A 17278-nucleotide genomic window follows, 5' to 3' on the forward strand; every position below is an offset into this window, starting at 1 on the left:
TTGAAATTACAAATAACCAACCTGATCTTTAGAAGTCCATTGGGAAAGAATGGCTATTTGTGGTGAAGACAGAGTGCTAATGTATAGATATTTTTAAAAACATGATAAATAACATAAAGCCATAATGACTGATTCAGTTCCATACACATTTTTTTCTAAGTGTATTTGTTTAAAACTGAAATAGGCATTCCATTATAACTTACAACTGTGCTTTTCATTTTTTTGAATTTTTAAAATTTATTTATTTGAGAGAGAGAGATAGAGAAAGTGAGAGAGAAAGCATGAGAGGGGAGAGAGTCAGAGAGAGAAGCAGACTCCTTGCTAAGCAGGGAGCCTGACACAGGACTTGATCCAGGGACTCCAGGATCACAACCTAAACCAAAGGCAGTTGCTTAGTCAATGGAGCCACCGAGGCGCCCCACCCCTGAGCTTTTCAATTCTTATTTTACTGATGAATCTTTTTCTATACATTTTGATTCAATATTTTCAAGTATATGGCTTTGTGATTATTCTACTCTAAATTTTAACTTTAATTATTGAAAGTTAGAGATAGTTTTTGTAATTTAATAATTCAATGCTTTTTCCTAAGAATTTTACCTGAATACTATTTTTATAAAATTTACTTCTGCTACATTTGCATTTTTCTGATGTATTTTGTCTCATCTTTTTATTTAAACACACACTGCTCTTTTGTTTTTGTAGAGTAAAAAATGCTGTCATCCATTTGGATTTTGTGTTTTAATCTAATTTTATAACCTGTATCTTTTTGTGAGTGATTCTCCCTTACTCATTTTGTTCATATTTTCTGTTTTTTTTTAATGTATTATTTATTATATGTTTAACTAACCAACATCCAACAAACTAACCAACGAAACAACTAACCAACAAACATCATTTTTTTTTAAATTTTATTTATTTTTTTATTTTTTTATAAACATATATTTTTATCCCCAGGGGTACAGGTCCATGAATCGCCAGGTCCACACACCCCACAGCACTCACCAAAGCACACACCCCCACCAATGTCTATAACCCCACCCCCCTTCTTCTCCCAAGCCCCTTCCCCCCAGCAACCCTCAGTTTGTTTTGTAAGATTAAGAGTCACTTATGGTTTATCTCCCTCCCAATCCCATCTTGTTTCATTTATTCTTCTCCTACCCACTTAACCCCCCATGTTGCATCACCACTTCCTCATATCAGGGAGATCATATGACATCATTTGTTTTTGATGTAGTGTTCAACATTTCATTAGCTGCGTATAACACTTAGTTCTCCTCACCACATGTGCCCTCCTTAATACCCATCACCAGGTTACCCCTCTCTTCTGTAAACTTCAATTTGTTTGCCGGAGTCCAGAATCTCTCATGGTTTGTCTCCCTCTGTGATTTCTTCCATTCCTATAACCTGTATCTTTTAATAGGTGAATTTAACCCAACTGAATTTATTCATATACATGTCTACTTATTTCTATATAATGTTTAATGTTTTCTGCTTTATTAATATAGTAATCTATTTATTCTAGCTTTGCAAAAATTTTGGAAATTATATATTCTTTTTATAATCGTATTTTTTGTTAGTAGTTACTCTACTTCTGGGATAACAGTATGAGGTTATCTTTTGTCCCCTACTCAATAATCCAGGAACACCTAACTCCACCATTCCTCTCCCAACCCCATACACACACACATATACACATATTTCATTATGATTTTATAGGTCTGAGAAGTGAGACAAGTCACCTATTAAATTATAGGAAGACCATTAATAGAAAACTACTATAGGGGCACCTGGGTGACTCAGTGGGTTAAGCCGCTGCCTTCGGCTCAGGTCATGATCTCAGGGTCCTGGGATTGAGTCCCGCATCGGGCTCTCTGCTTAGCAGGGAGCCTGCTTCCCTCTTTCTCTCTCTCTCTCTGCCTGCCTCTCTGTCTACTGTGATCTCTCTCTGTCAAATAAATAAATAAAATCTTTAAAAAAAGAAAACTACTATATATATTCAAAATGGGTGATCAAAAAAATGTGATTTCTTGAAATAATCTTACCAAAGTCTTAAGCATGCATGCCCTAAACTTGTAACTTTCTAAGAGACACAGGTAATCCATTTTTATTTCCTTCGACCATAAATTTATTTACACATGCTTATTGGATTTTTTTTCTCTTTTTTGTATTGATTTGAAGTCTTTTCTTTATGTTTTCAAAACATCCTTAACTTAAGTTTTTCTGATTGTTAGGGCAATGAGTTATTTCTAAGATTCTTTTTGTAGAGAGTAACTTTTAGTAACCATATCCTGTTAAATTTGAAGTAACTAATGTACTTTTTCCCTTTTTCATACACACATTATTAATAATGTGATGTGAGATTTTAGGATTAGAAGACTGTGGTCAGGGGCTCCTGGGTGGCTCAGTGTGTTAAGTCTCTACCTTAAGCTCAGGTCATGATCTCAGAGTCCTGGGATTGAGCCCTGCATTGGGCTCTGTGCTCGGTGGGGAGCCTGCTTCCCCTTCTCTCCCTGCCTGCTACTCTGCCTACTTGTGATCTCTCTCTCTGTCAAATAAATAAATAAAATCTTAAAAAAAAAAAAAGACTGGCCAATTTTTATATGCATACACCTATTCAGTATGCATATTTTTACCTTATACTTACATTAGTTTTTAAATATGTTTTTATTTTTATAAGCACATTTATAACACTCATTTAAATGTATCATGGGTTTTTTTCTGCTTTAGTCCCAAATACACACAACATAAATTGTCTGTATTTTTCATTTTTCTGTTTCTTATGTTAAGTTAATATGTATCTTTAAATATTTTTATCTTGACACATAAGATATTTTCAGAATCCCTGCAGTATGAGAATGTATTTTTATTCATTATCTTATATCATAGACATTTATGTTGGGTGTAAAATGTGTGATATAAACTATTTTTCCTAAAAATGCCACCAACAAATTCTTCATGGTCTTCTTGTGTTTGTTATTGCAGAGAAAATCTGAAATTAGGAAAATTTTTGATTTCTTAAATTTATTTGTTTTTCTGCTTGAAGTTAGGGGGAAATTTTTCTGTTTTTGAAATAGGAAAAACAAATCCATAGTGTATTTAGTCATGGACCTCATTATTTTGACTTTCTGAAGGTTGTGACCCATTTTAATCTCTTTTTCTTTTCCACAGCACAGATAATGGTCTTCTATTTAAATTTATATTTTAATTTCCATTATATTTTTTTCCTGATAGTGTGTATCAGACCATGTATTGAGTTTCGGTTTTCTGTGATTCTATATTTAGACTAATAACTTTATTTTGTCGTTTTTCTGCATCTTGAGAGTACTTGCTTTCCACCAATTTTGTTCTAAATAGCTTTAACACATTTGCATATTGCACTTGATTGTTTATAATGTGGATTTTAATTATGTTATTTTACTTCATTTTCTTATAGTCCACTCATTGATTTCTCTTTTGATTAAGCATCCTCTTGTATTTTAATTTCCTGTGTATTTCTTATATTTTTGATCCTTCTGCCTAAAAACATAATGTTTTCTCAGAGTAATGAAAATTCCAAACAATTTATCTTTCTGTGGAAGTATCTCATCCAAGAATACAGGATTTCTTTGATTTTTCTAGCTGTTCCATGTTTCACATGTGTCCTATCTTGTGTTTGTTGTTGTTGTTGTTTTATTTCTGACTGGAGAAAAGTTGGCATGAAATTGCTCTCTGTTATAAAGTGTCTGTGTTCTCCAAGTATCTACTCTCTTTTATCCGAACAGTTACACAATCCTCTTAAAAGATACACAGATACAGGATAAGTTAAGGCCTATATTTGAGTTGTCCCATCACCAATTTCAAAGATACCGCTAAATTGTGAGTGTTCATTTTTCTTCTCCATTTCTTGTCTGTTCTAAACAGCATACTTTAAAACCTATTATTCCTATTTGAATTCTTAGAAGATTCCTTAGTGTATTTTTATCCCTGCATTTCTTAAATTTTTGTTCAGATTATATCTTATGAAACATACAAAACAGCTGGCAGTCATGCTCCTTTGTGCCCTTTGATTCTTAGAGTTATTGCAAGATGTTAACATTCAAATAATTGTAAAATGTTAGCATTTGATCTTTTAGTTATTTGACAGAAAATATAGGAATTTTTTTTTGTTCATTTTTTCCTTTGTTTTAAAAACAATTTAGTTATTAATTAAAAGAGACTGGTTTGAAATTAGCAGTACAGACTCCCTTTCCATTCAGAAGTATAGAGGTCCATTTTAAATTTGCCTTTGAAATATGGCACTGAGTCTCATGTACCAAATCACAGGGCTAAAGTGCTCACGGAGAGGTCAGCTAACTTATCCCTCAGCCTGAGCTATTCAAAATACCATTAAAAAAATAGATCCTTCTCATTCAGAGAAGCAGATTCTACTCTTACCCTTAAAATAATTCTTTTCAGGAGCTTATAACTATTATAGGATAGACTGTCTCTCTGATTTATAATCTAATTAGAGCCCTTTTACTCTTGTGTCCAAGAAAAGGAGACCTGCTCCTCATCTACTGTGCAGGGCCATTTCATATACTCAAGTCTATTAGTAAATCCAAAATCATCCTTTCTTCCTGTAGGTCAAAGGATTGCAGTTTCATTTGCTTTATCTCATAGGGGCTATTGCCCAAACTTTTCATCAAATCCGGTTGTTTTCATCTAAAATAACTCCACTTCATACTTCACTGTGATAACCCAAATGTTGCCCAGAATTTTTCTAATGTAGTTAGAATTCTATGTGTATTTCCAGAAAGAAGTGTCTCCCAGTCTCTTATCACCTTTGTAAGTTGCACAAAAGGATGAATTAAATAGCTAGGATGATTCTCATTTCTCAAAAATGTAAGATAGCTGCATGTTAGTGTTGACTGTTTGAATATGTTGTGTTTTAATTTCCTGAACATAAATTTGGGATCACTGGTGTATTTTCAACACCTCTCTGATTTCAGATTAAGAGAGAAATGTCATTTGTATTTTTCAATTTGCATCAGTCACACCAATTAAAATGTATTAGACATGATATTGCAGGATTTTCTTAGTATATATTAAGCTTAAGACAAATAATATGTCCACAAAAATGTTGTGTATGGTGATGTGTGCTAAGGAGAAAAATATGCTTACAGACCAGTAGACTAGAAATTGTTCAGATTATTTCAGTTTCATATTTTAACACATTTGGAACAGATAATTTTGGAGATTTTTTTCAACTTATGGAGGGATAATTAACATATTAAATTATAAAATATTTAGTATGTACAGTGTGATTATGTATACATAAACAGTTTAAGAGGATTCTTCTCATCTAGCTAATTAAAACATCCATCACCTCACATATTTATCTTGTGTGACAACATATAAATTCAACTCTCTTAGCAAAATTCAATTATAAAGTATTAGCAACTGTAGTCATCATTATACAATAGATCCTCAGACCTTATTCATCTTATAGCTGAAGGTTTGTACATTTTTACCAATCTTTTCCTTATCCCCTCACCTCCCAGCCTCCCACAACCACTTACTAATCTCTGTATCTATGGTTTTGACTTTCTTTTCTTTTCTTTTTTTAAGATTTATTTATTTTAAAGAAAAAACGAGCATGCATGGGGCGGGGTTGGTGGTCTGGCCAGGGAAAGTCTTAAGCAGTCCACACTAAGTGCAGAGCCACACAGGGTATAATCTTACAACCCTGAGATCACTACCTGAGCTGAAACCAAGAGTCAGTCACTTAACTGACTTCATCACCCTGGTGCCCCTTGACATTTTTTAGATTCCACATACAAACGATACCAGTATTTGTCTTTATCTGTTTGGCTTATTTTACTTAGCATAATGCTCTCAAGATCTATTCATGTTGTCACAGATGGCATGATTACCTTCTTTCTCTTCTCTGAGTAATATACGTTTGTATATATATCACATCTTTTTCCATTTATCCATTGATGGATACTTAAGTTGTTTCCATTTCTTGGCTGTTGTGAAGAATGTAGCAGTGAACATGTGAGTGCAGGTATCTCTTCAATATCCTGTTTTTATTTCCTTTGGATATATATCTAGAAGTGAGATTGATGGATCATAGAATAGCTCTTTTTTTTTTTTTTCAGCATAACAGTATTCATTGTTTTTGCACCACACCCAGTGCTCCATGCAATCCGTGCCCTCCCTAATACCCACCACCTGGTTCCCCCAACTTCCACCCCCTGCTGCTTCAAACCCCTCAGATTGCACCTGATAGAATGGCTATCATCAAAAAGAGGAGACAACAAGTGTTGGTGAGGATGTAGAGAAAAGGAAACACTTGAGCGCTGTTCTCTTACACTTTGGAGAATAGTTCTATTTTTAATTTTGGGGGGAATTTAATGTTTCAGGAAGATGTACTGTTTTCCATAGTAGCCACACTGATTTACATTCACACCAACAATGTTCAAGGGTTTCCTTTTCTCTACATTCTCACCAACACTTGTTGTCTCCTCTTTTTGATGATAGCCATTCTACCAGGTTCAAGGAGACAGTTCTTCTTAGTTTTGATTTACATTTCCCTGATGATTAGTGATGTGAACTTTTCATGTACCTCTTGACCACTTATATGTCTTTTTTGGAAAAAATGTCTGTTCAGCTCTTTCATCTATTTTTTTAATCAGATTGTCTTTCTGCTATTGAATTGTGTGAGTTCTTTATATATTTTGAATATCAACCCCAATCAGACAATTTGCAAACATTTTCTCCCATTCTATGTTCTGTGGAAATACAAGGTTGCCTTTTCATTTTGTTGATGATTTTCTTTGCTATGCAGAGCCTTTAGTGTGATTTAGTCCTACTTGTTTAATTTTTGCTTTTTGTTGTCTTTGGTTTTGGTGTCAGATCCAAAAAAACATTCCCAAGACTGACATCAAAGAGCTTATCCCCTCTCTTTTAAAAGTGAAGCAGATAATTTTGAACTTCCTGTGAACCTAATTTTCTCTGGTCATTGCTACTGCTACCATTACCACTATATGTAGACCCTAATGACACTAACTACTAATATGATAAAGTTTTGGGATTAGCCTATTGTCTTTCTTTATAAGAAACTGGTTCGTAATTACTTGCTTCTTGATTATAAAATATGCACATTCTTGTTTACACTCTTCTTTATCCCAACTTTTTGCAATGAGACCGGCAATCAAGAGGAAGAATCTATTTTTCTATCCCTTAAATGTGAGTTGTCTTTGTGGTTTGCTTTGACCAACTGAATGAAACAGAACTGGTGGTATGCCTGTTCAAAGTTTTGACCTCAAGAACTGTTGCATGCTCCTGTTTACTCTTCTGAAATTACTATGTTTATATGCCAAAGCTAACCTCCTGGTGGATGAGGGACCTTGTGAACCCATGAACCTCACGAACTGCATTCTTTTGGTTGTGTCAGCTGACATCCCCTGGAGCAAAACCAGACCTTACCTAAACCATAGCTTACTGTGAGTCATAGGGATGTTAGCAGAGACCAGAAGAACCAGCACCTAGCTGAGCATAGTCTCTATCGCACACACCAAATTAAAAGATAATAAATAGTGCTTTAAGCTACTAAGGTTTGTGGTGGATTGTAGTTCAATATTCACTAAATAATACATTATGACTCTGGGTACTAGTTTATGGGAGAGCCTGCTTTGGTAAGCTCATACTTAATTTAACCAGTTATTGTACTTCTGAAGGTCACATAGCCCATAGGCCCAGACTGAGGGAGACATTGCCCTTAGAAGAACAAAAGTTCTGCATATTTGAGATAATTGACCTATGATTATCAGCCCAATTTCAATGCAGGTTATTAACTCTTCCTTCATGTGTAGGGATCCACATGTTTATTAATGATAGAGCACTCTAGTTTATCATGAAAGGTACAAAACTGATAACAACTGTGGAAGGTTTTTTTGTGTGTTTTTGGTTTTGTTTTTGTTTTTTTAAGACAGAAAGTGCATGCATGCAAGCAGGAGCAGGGGAGGGAGAGAGAATCTTTATTTTTATTTTTGTTTTTTTTTATTTTTTCAGTGTCCCAAGATTCATTGTTTATTCAAAACACCCAGTGCTCCCTGCAATACATTCCCTCCTTAATACTTACCACCACCAGGCTCACCTATCCCTCCACCCCCCTCTCCTCCAAAACCCTCAGTTTGTTCCTCAGAGTCCACAGCCTCTCATGGCTCATCTCCCTCTCCAATTTCCCCCAATTCATTTTTTTTCTTTCCTTCTCCTAATGTCCTCTATGTTATTTCTTATGCTCCACAAGTAAGTGAAATTATATGGTAATTGACTAGGGAGAGAGAATCTTAAGCAGGATCCATGCCTGGTGCAGAGCCCAACACAGAGCTCAACACAGGTCTAGATCTCAGCATCCTGAGATAATGACCTAAGCTGAAATCGAGAATCAGAAGCTTGACTGACTGAGCCACCCAGGCACCCTAACAGTGCTAAATTTAAAGCCTTGCATATTTTGTCCATCATATAACATTTTTAAGGCTAGGTGTCCTTAATTGTGAATTAGTTATTTATATTACCTCAGAGGTAAGAAAGCCATGAAATGTATTTAAAAGTTCCTAGTGTGAAGCATATAAGCTGCCAATAAGTATTATTTCCCTTCTCCCTATAATGAGCATACAGTTTAAAGGCTGCACATTCCTGTACCAACTTTGTTTTTATCCCAGTGTGATTTGAAACTTTGGGGCAGTGAATGAATAAAATGCATCATAAGAAGGTAGCTAAAATTAAATGCATATATTCTTGTTAATAACATGTTTGTAGATATTCTCACCTTCATTTTAGCTATTGAATCTCCTTCACAAATATGTCTCAATACTGCGCATAAATATTAAGCAATGGCACTGTAGCAAATGCTCTGTATTTCTTGTACACCATTATGATACACATCTTGTTGGAAAATCGTAAGACAAAGTAACTCTTTTACTGCTTTTATTTGTCAAATGTAGCCCTTTTTTGCAATTGGAAATAGAAAAAATAGGCAATAAAAATAGTCAGTTACAAGGGACATTTCATGCAATATTATGCAGCCATAAAAAAGGGTGAGGTGTGCCATTTGTGACCAGATGGATGTATCTTGAGGCTATAATGCTAAGTGAAGTAAGTTAGATTGAGAAAGACAAATACCATATGATTTCACTCATAGGTGGAACTTAAAAAACAAACAAAAAGCAGAATCAGATCTATAAATACAGAGAACAAACTGATGATTACCAGATGGTGGGGAGATGGAAAAATGGGTGAAAGCGAGTGGGCTATACAGACTTTCAGCTGTAGAATGAATAAGTCATGGCAATAAAAGGGACAGAATAAGGAATATAGTCTGATATTATAATAGCTTTGTATGCTAGATGGTACCTACATTTGCAAACATAGCAGAACTTAATAGAGATGTTGAATCACTATGTTGTATACCTGAAACTAATGAACATTTTGTGTCAACTATACTCAAATAAAAACATTTTTAAAAGGGAACATTCACAAGAAGACATTATATATGAAGAAATTAAACATTAACCTAGAGTTGTGTGGAAGAAATTGAGCCTATGATATAAAAACTCCTTGGAATATGTAATCTGATGACAACTATGCAAGTGAAGTGAGAAAAGTGAAGGCTCAGAAAAACAATTAATAAAAGAGATGTTTGCTTGCATATTTGTATTTGCAAGATTATAGAGTAAATGGATTGAATTGCATTTAATTGACTTACCTGTTCACAATCATAAAGAACAGCATTTCAAAGGGTTCTTAAATTTATTTTGAAGATATTACTATAATATCTTGGGTTTCAAATAGTGCACAACCAGAAGCATGCAGCAATCTTTCCCATTTTTAAATTAAAATATCCATGAATCAAATAAAAATATGGAAACTCACAAGTAATAAAACTAAGGTGGAAAGACAGTCTAATGTCAGAATCCAGCTAGAGCAAGATTAAAAGAAAAATAATCAAGTTTCAATTCATGGTACACCCAGACTTTATTCTATAAATAAGAATCCCCCCAAAAGATAAGCTTCCTGGTGTATAAGCCATAATCTATCCCATGATTAGGGAGCACAGAATGTTTACCAATCAAGCATCCATCTCTATCTTAAAAGAATAATGTGTAAAAAGAGTAGATAACAGTTCCCCTTAACAGTATCCTCTCTATCCAAATGTTACTTCATATAAGCACAAAATGCAAAAGAGTAATAATCAAAAGCTAACATAAATTGACTCTTTTTATGATACATGAGATGCTAAGTGCTTCAAATACTTTATTCCATTTAATTCTTGCTACAAATCTGTTTACTCTTTACTTACAGTTAAGGAAAGAGGCCTAGAATACCTACATCTATTTATGTTGAGCCGTATGAAATTACCAATTATCACCACTTTTCACCTATAAAAAATATCAACTTTCTCTGATTCAACCCAATAGTAAGTTGTATATTTAGACCTGGTACCTAAGGTTTTGTGAATCCAAACCCACTAAGTCTCAGAAAACAGCTGAGGAGGAAGTGGAAGAAGAGCTAAAACTGTTGTGGTGCAGTGAATTTTCCAAGGAGTTTGACTTCCTGTAAAGTGCCATTGTTAGAATATCAGAACAAAACTACAGTCATAGCACTGAATGCTGGAAATGGTCATTTTGCTTCACTTGAGAATACCAGAGAACAAGACACAATAAAATAAATTAGCTCTAAAGAGTAGCATCTACTATGCTTTTAAACACTGCTGTAAAACTTCCTTGAAAAAGGAGGTCCATGCATGGTATAATTGTCTACTTGTAATGAGGGAAGGGGAAAAATAGGGGAAATGAACACACATTAAATTAAATACACCTTGCTGCCCCAACTTTATGGTTATTTTCTTTGTGATTAATAGCATATCTTTTAAATCAGGTTGGAGAAATTTGAAGTCTTAGGAGATCTATATAGGAAGGTGTTTAATAAAACCAATTTAGGAAGGGCTTGAAGTAGGTGAAAGGAGATGATTCAAGAAAGCATTTCAGTAATAAGTAAAATACAGCATTGAGTCTGGTTTTTCCAGATTCCTCTGAAGTCTATGACTTTTGTTTGCCATTGCTTCTCATGAAAATGACACTACATGGGGAAAAGGTCCCCATAATGGGAAGTCATGAGTGATGGGGCAAGAGCTGTTATGCGAACACACTACACTAGGTCAGTTTGCAGCAACATATCCTCACCTATTCAGTGTTGTGATCTCAAAATTATAGGGTCTTTAGAGGCTTCATGTCATTATACTGGAGTTATCTTCAGATGTCTTAATGAACAAGATTTGTGTTCTTAATAATTTAGTAGATTCTATTATACTGACCCCTACAAAAAAATATTCCCAATCATATATAAATATATGATTATACCTTTACAGAATGTTAAAGTATTTTAAAACATACTATATTAATATATGTCCCTATTGCAATACAATGGTTTTTTTTTCCTTCTGAGAACATCAAACACATACTAAGAATGCATGAGGTGCACTCTGTAAATGCCTTATCTAACTTAGTAGGTTCCATTGTTCCCATTTACAGATGAAAATTCTGAGGACTTGAGGAGGCGAAGTAACTTACTTGAGGTTACAGACTTAATAAAAATCAGATAGGATTTACACTGTTTAACCCCATAGCAGCCAGTTTTAACAACTATTTTTTATCAAAATTTTACTCAAATGATAATTATGATATTATGGGACATTAAGCTTTGAGTTAATGCAAACAATTTCCAGTATAACACATATATTCAAAGGCTGGTCCCTTCATATACTATTCTTCTAGCAAGAATTGGTCTTTTAAAATTTTTATTTTAATGGTATCTTAATCTAATTCCAGGAGCTGACTTGATAAGATTGTGATTTGTTAGGAAGACTAACCAATACAACGATTATTGACTTGAAGATAATGAAAATTTTCACTACCACTGTTAATTATTTTTATTTATTATGACATAAGCACTAAACACTGTACATGTGAATGGTAACCACATTTGTCACCCAACTATTACAGTTCTAACAGTAAAATTAAATAGGAGAAACTACAGATACAGAGACTCTATTGATGCTAAATTGACTTCTAGACGTTAAGGAAAATAGTCTGAGGGTAAAATATATATATATATATATATATACACACACACACCAGATAATTTAATTTAAATTAAACCAAGTATAAGGAAATAAAACATGGAATTAATCAAAGTCAAGGTCATGAATTTTTTATATGAAACCATTTTTCAGCTAAAGTTAAAGCTTAAAGTAATCTTTCTCTGCAGTACTTAATACCAGGAGATTCCTTATTTCTCATAAATGCTGTGAAGTCATTTCTTTACACTCTGACTTTATTACTTTACCACAGAACTCTGAAAATGTATGATTAAAATTTTCATTGATTCTGTATGATTTTCAGATTTGCATATTATAAATTGCATTGGCAATAAATACATTTAAATGCAATCCACTGTAATTGTAATCACTCTTAGTGTACATCTCAGTCTTGTTAGACTTAACACTTAAACTTCTCACCAGATTACATTTTTTTATAATAGTTATCGAATCTTTAGTTAGAAATCAGGTATATTGCTGTTTTTCTTTTCTTAAATGATACTGCTTTTAAGATAAAATTATACTTTCCTAGGAATGGAAATAGATTTCCTTTTTTTCCAAGGTGTCTCAGAACATGAAAATACAGATAATATTAGACTTGCAAAGACCTATGAATACTTTATAGGTACTACTGTGTAGAACCACTTCTCCTTACCTTGGCCCATAATCCAAGTCTGTTTTGTTTGTTTGTTTAATTTTTGTTTTTACTCTAAAAAAAGAGATAACCATAATTTGTTTTTCAAAAACTTATGGAGTTACTTCTTTAACTTTATCTAATCAGTAACTTGAAACATTGAGCTAAATGAAATCTTTTATATTGTGTAAAAAGTGATAATTCTGGTGCTTACATTGAGATTGACCTGATGCTAGTATGTTACACAGAGTATATAGTAGGACTCATAGTCAATTCCCATGAATAGATTTACTCAGATATTTTTATTTTATTTTATTTTATTTTATTTTATTTTATTTTATTTTATTTTTATAAACATATAATGTATTTTTATCCCCAGGGGTACAGGTCTGTGAATCACCAGGTTTAAACACTTCACAGCACTCACCATAGCACATACCCTCCCCAGTGTCCATAACCCCATCCCCCTCTCCACTCTCCTAAACCCCGTCCCTCCCAGCAACCCTCAGTTTGTTTTGTGAGATTAAGAGTCACTTATGGTTTGTCTCCCTCCCAATCCCATCTTGTTTCATTAATTCTTCTCCTACCCCTTAGCCCCCCATGTTGCATCTCCACTTCCTCATATCAGGGAGATCACATGATAATTGTCTTTCTCTGACTGACTTATTTCAAGAAGCATGATACCCTCTAGTTCCATCCACTTCATCGCAAATGGCAAGATTTCATTTCTTTTGATGGCTGCATAGTATTCCATTGTGTATATATACCACATCTTCTTTATCCATTCATCTGTTGGTGGACATCTAGGTTCTTTCCATAGTTTGGCTATTGTAGACATTGCTGCTATAAACATTTGGGTGCACGTGCCCCTTCGGATCACTATGTTTGCATCTTTAGGGTAAATACCTAGTAGTGCAATTGCTGGGTCATAGGGTAGTTCTATTTTCAACATTTTGAGGAACCTCCAAGCTGTTTTTCAGAGTGGTTGCACCAGCTTGCATTCCCACCAACAGTGCAGGGTGGTTCCCCTTTCTCCACATCCTCACCAGTATCTGTCATTTCCTGACTTTTTAATTTTAGCCATTCTGAATGGTGTGAGATGGCATCTCATTGTGGTTTTGATTTGTATTTCCCTGATGCCGAGTGATATGGAGCACTTTTTCATGTGTCTGTTGGCCATCTGGATGTCTTCTTTGCAGAAATGTCTGTTCATGTCTTCTGCCCATTTCTTGATTGGATTATTTGTTCTTTGGGTGTTGAGTTTGCTAAGTTCTTTACAGATTTTGGACACTAGCCCTTTATCTGATATGTCATTTGAAAATATCTTCTCCCATTCTGTCAGTTGTCTTTTGGTTTTTTTAACTGTTTCCTTTGCTGTGCAAAAGCATTTGATCTTGATGAAATCCCAATAGTTCATTTTTGCCCTTGCTTCCCTTGTCTTTGGCGATGTTCCTAGGAAGATGTTGCTGCGGCTGAGGTCGAAGAGGTTGCTGCCTGTGTTCTCCTCAAGGATTTTGATGGATTCCTTTCTCACATTGAGGACCTTTATCCATTTGGAGTCTATTTTCATGTGTGGTATAAGGAAATGGTCCGATTTCATTTTTCTGCATGTGGCCGTCCAATTTTCCCCACACCACTTATTGAAGAGGCTGTCTTTTTTCCATTGGACATTCTTTCCTGCTTTGTCGAAGATTAGTTGACCATAGAGTTGAGGGTCTATTTATAGGCTCTTTATTCTGTTCCATTGATCTATGTGTCTGTTTTTGTGCCAGTACCATGCTGTCTTGATGATGACAGCTTTGTAATAGAGCTTGAAGTCCGGAATGGTGATGCCACCAACTTTGGCTTTCTTTTTCAATATTCCTTTGGTTATTCGAGGTCTTTTCTGGTTCCATATAAATTTTAGGGTTATTTGTTCCATTTCTTTGGGAAAAAAATGGATGATATTTTGATAGGAATTGCATTAAATGTAGATTGCTTTAGGTAGCATAGACATTTTCTCAATATTTATTCTTCCAATCCAGGAGCATGGAACATTTTTCCATTTCTTTGTGTCTTCCTCAATTTCTTTCATGAGTACTTTATAGTTTTCTGAGTATAGATTCTTAGCCTCTTTGGTTAAGTTTATTCCTAGGTATCTTACAGTTTTGAGTGTAATTGTAAATGGGATTGACTCCTTAATTTCTCTTTCCTCTGTATTACTGTTGGTGTAGAGAAATGCAACTGATTTCTGTGCATTGATTCTATATCCTGACACTTTACTGAATTCCTGTACAAGTTCTAGCAGTTTTGGAGTGGAATCTTTTGGGTTTTCCACATATAGTATCATATCATCTGCAAAGAGTGATAGTTTGACTTCTTTTTTGCCAATTTGGATGGCTGTAATTTCCTTTTGTTGTCTAATTGGTGAGGCTAGGACTTCTAGTACTATGTTGAGTAGCAGTGGTGATAATGGACATCCCTGCCATGTTCCTGACCTTAGCAGAAAAGCTTTCAGTTTTTCTCCATTGAGAATGATATTTGCCGTGGGTTTTTCTTAGATGGCTTTGATGATATTGAGGTATGTGCCCTCTATCCCTACACTTTGAAGAGTTTTGATCAGGAAGGGATGCTGTACTTTGTCAAATGCTTTTTCAGCATCTATTGAGAGTATCATATGGTTCTTGTTCTTTCTTTTATTAATATATTGTATCACATTGATTGATTTGCGGATGTTGAACCAACCTTGCAGCCCTGGAATAAATCCCACTTGGTCATGGTGAATAATCCTTTTAATGTACTGTTGAATACTATTGGCTAGTATTTTGGTGAGAATTTTTGCATCTGTGTTCATCAAGGATATTGGTCTGTAGTTCTCTTTTTTGATGGGATCCTTGTCTGGTTTTGGGATGAAGGTGATGCTGGCCTCATAAAATGAGTTTGGAAGTTTTCCTTCCATTTCTATTTTTTGGAACAGTTTCAGGAGAATAGGAATTAGTTCTTCTTTAAACGTTTGGTAGAATTCCTCTGGGAAGCTGTCTGGCCCTGGGCTTTTGTTTGTTCTGAGATTTTTGATGACTGTTTCAATCTCCTTACTGGTTATGGGTCTGTTCAGGCTTTCTATTTCTTCCTGGTTCAGTTGTGGTAGTTTATATGTCTCTAGGAATGCATCCATTTCTTCAAGGTTGTCAAATTTGTTGGCATAAGTTGCACATAGTATGTTCTTATAATTATTTGTATTTCATTGGTGTTGGTTGTGATCTCTCCTCTTTCATTCCTGATTTTATTTATTTGGGTCCTTCCTCTTTTCTTTATGATAAGTTTGGCCAGGGGTTTATCAATCTTATTAATTCTTTCAAAGAACCAACTCCTAGTTTCATTGATTTGTTCTATTGTTTTTTTGGTTTCTATTTCATTGATTTCTGCTCTGATCCTTATTACTTCTCTTCTCCTGCTGGGTTTAGGGTTTCTTTCTTGTTCTTTCTCCAGCTCCTTTAAGTGTAGGGTTAGGTTGTGTACTTGAGACCTTTCTTATTTCTTGAGAAAGGCTTGTACCACTATATATTTTCCTCTCAGGACTGCCTTTGCTGTGTCCCACAGATTTTGAACCATTGTGTTTTCATTATTATTTGTTTCTTGAATTTTTTCAATTCTTCTTAATTTCCTGGTTGACCCATTCATTCTTTAGAAGGATGCTGTTTAGTCTCCATGTATCTGGGTTCTTTCCAAATTTCCTTTTGTGATTGATATCTAGCTTCAGAGCATTGTGGTCTGAAAATATGCAGGGAATGATCCCAATCTTTTGATACCAGTTGAGACCTGATTTAGGACCCAGGATGTGATCTATTCTGGAGAATGTTCCATGTGCACCAGAGAATAATGTGTATTCTGTTGCTTTGGGATGAAATGTTCTAAGTATATTTGTGATGTCCATCTGGTCCAGTGTGTCAATTAAGGCCTTTATTTCCTTGTTGATCTTTTGCTTGGATGATCTGTCCATTTCAGTAAGGGGAGTGTTCAAGTCCCCTACTATTATTGTTTTATTGTTGATGTGTTTCTTTGATTTTGTTATTAATTGGTTTATATATTTGGCTGTTCCCACATTAGGGGCATAGATATTTTAGATTGTTAGATCTTCTTGTTGGACAGATCCTGAGTATGATATAGTGTCCTTCCTCATCTCTTATTATAGTCTTTGGCTTAAAATCTAGTTGATCTGATATAAGGATTGCCACCCCTGCTTTCTTCTGATGTCCATTAGCATGGTAAATTCTTTTCCACCCTCTTTAAATCTGGAGTGTCTTCGGGTCTGAAATGGGTTTCTTGTAGGCAACATATAGATGGGTTTTGTTTTTTTATCCATTCTAATACCCTGTGTCTTTTGATTGGGACATTTAGCCCATTAATATTCAGGGTAACTATTGAGAGATATGAATTTAGTGCCATTATATTGCCTGTAAGGTGACTGTTACTGTATATTGTCTCTGTTCCTTTCTGATCTACTACTTTTAGGCTCTCTCTTTGCTTAGAGGATCCCCTTCAAT

The sequence above is a fragment of the Mustela erminea genome, chromosome 12 (assembly GCF_009829155.1).
Source record: "Mustela erminea isolate mMusErm1 chromosome 12, mMusErm1.Pri, whole genome shotgun sequence".
In the NCBI taxonomy this organism is placed as follows: Eukaryota; Metazoa; Chordata; class Mammalia; order Carnivora; family Mustelidae; genus Mustela; species Mustela erminea.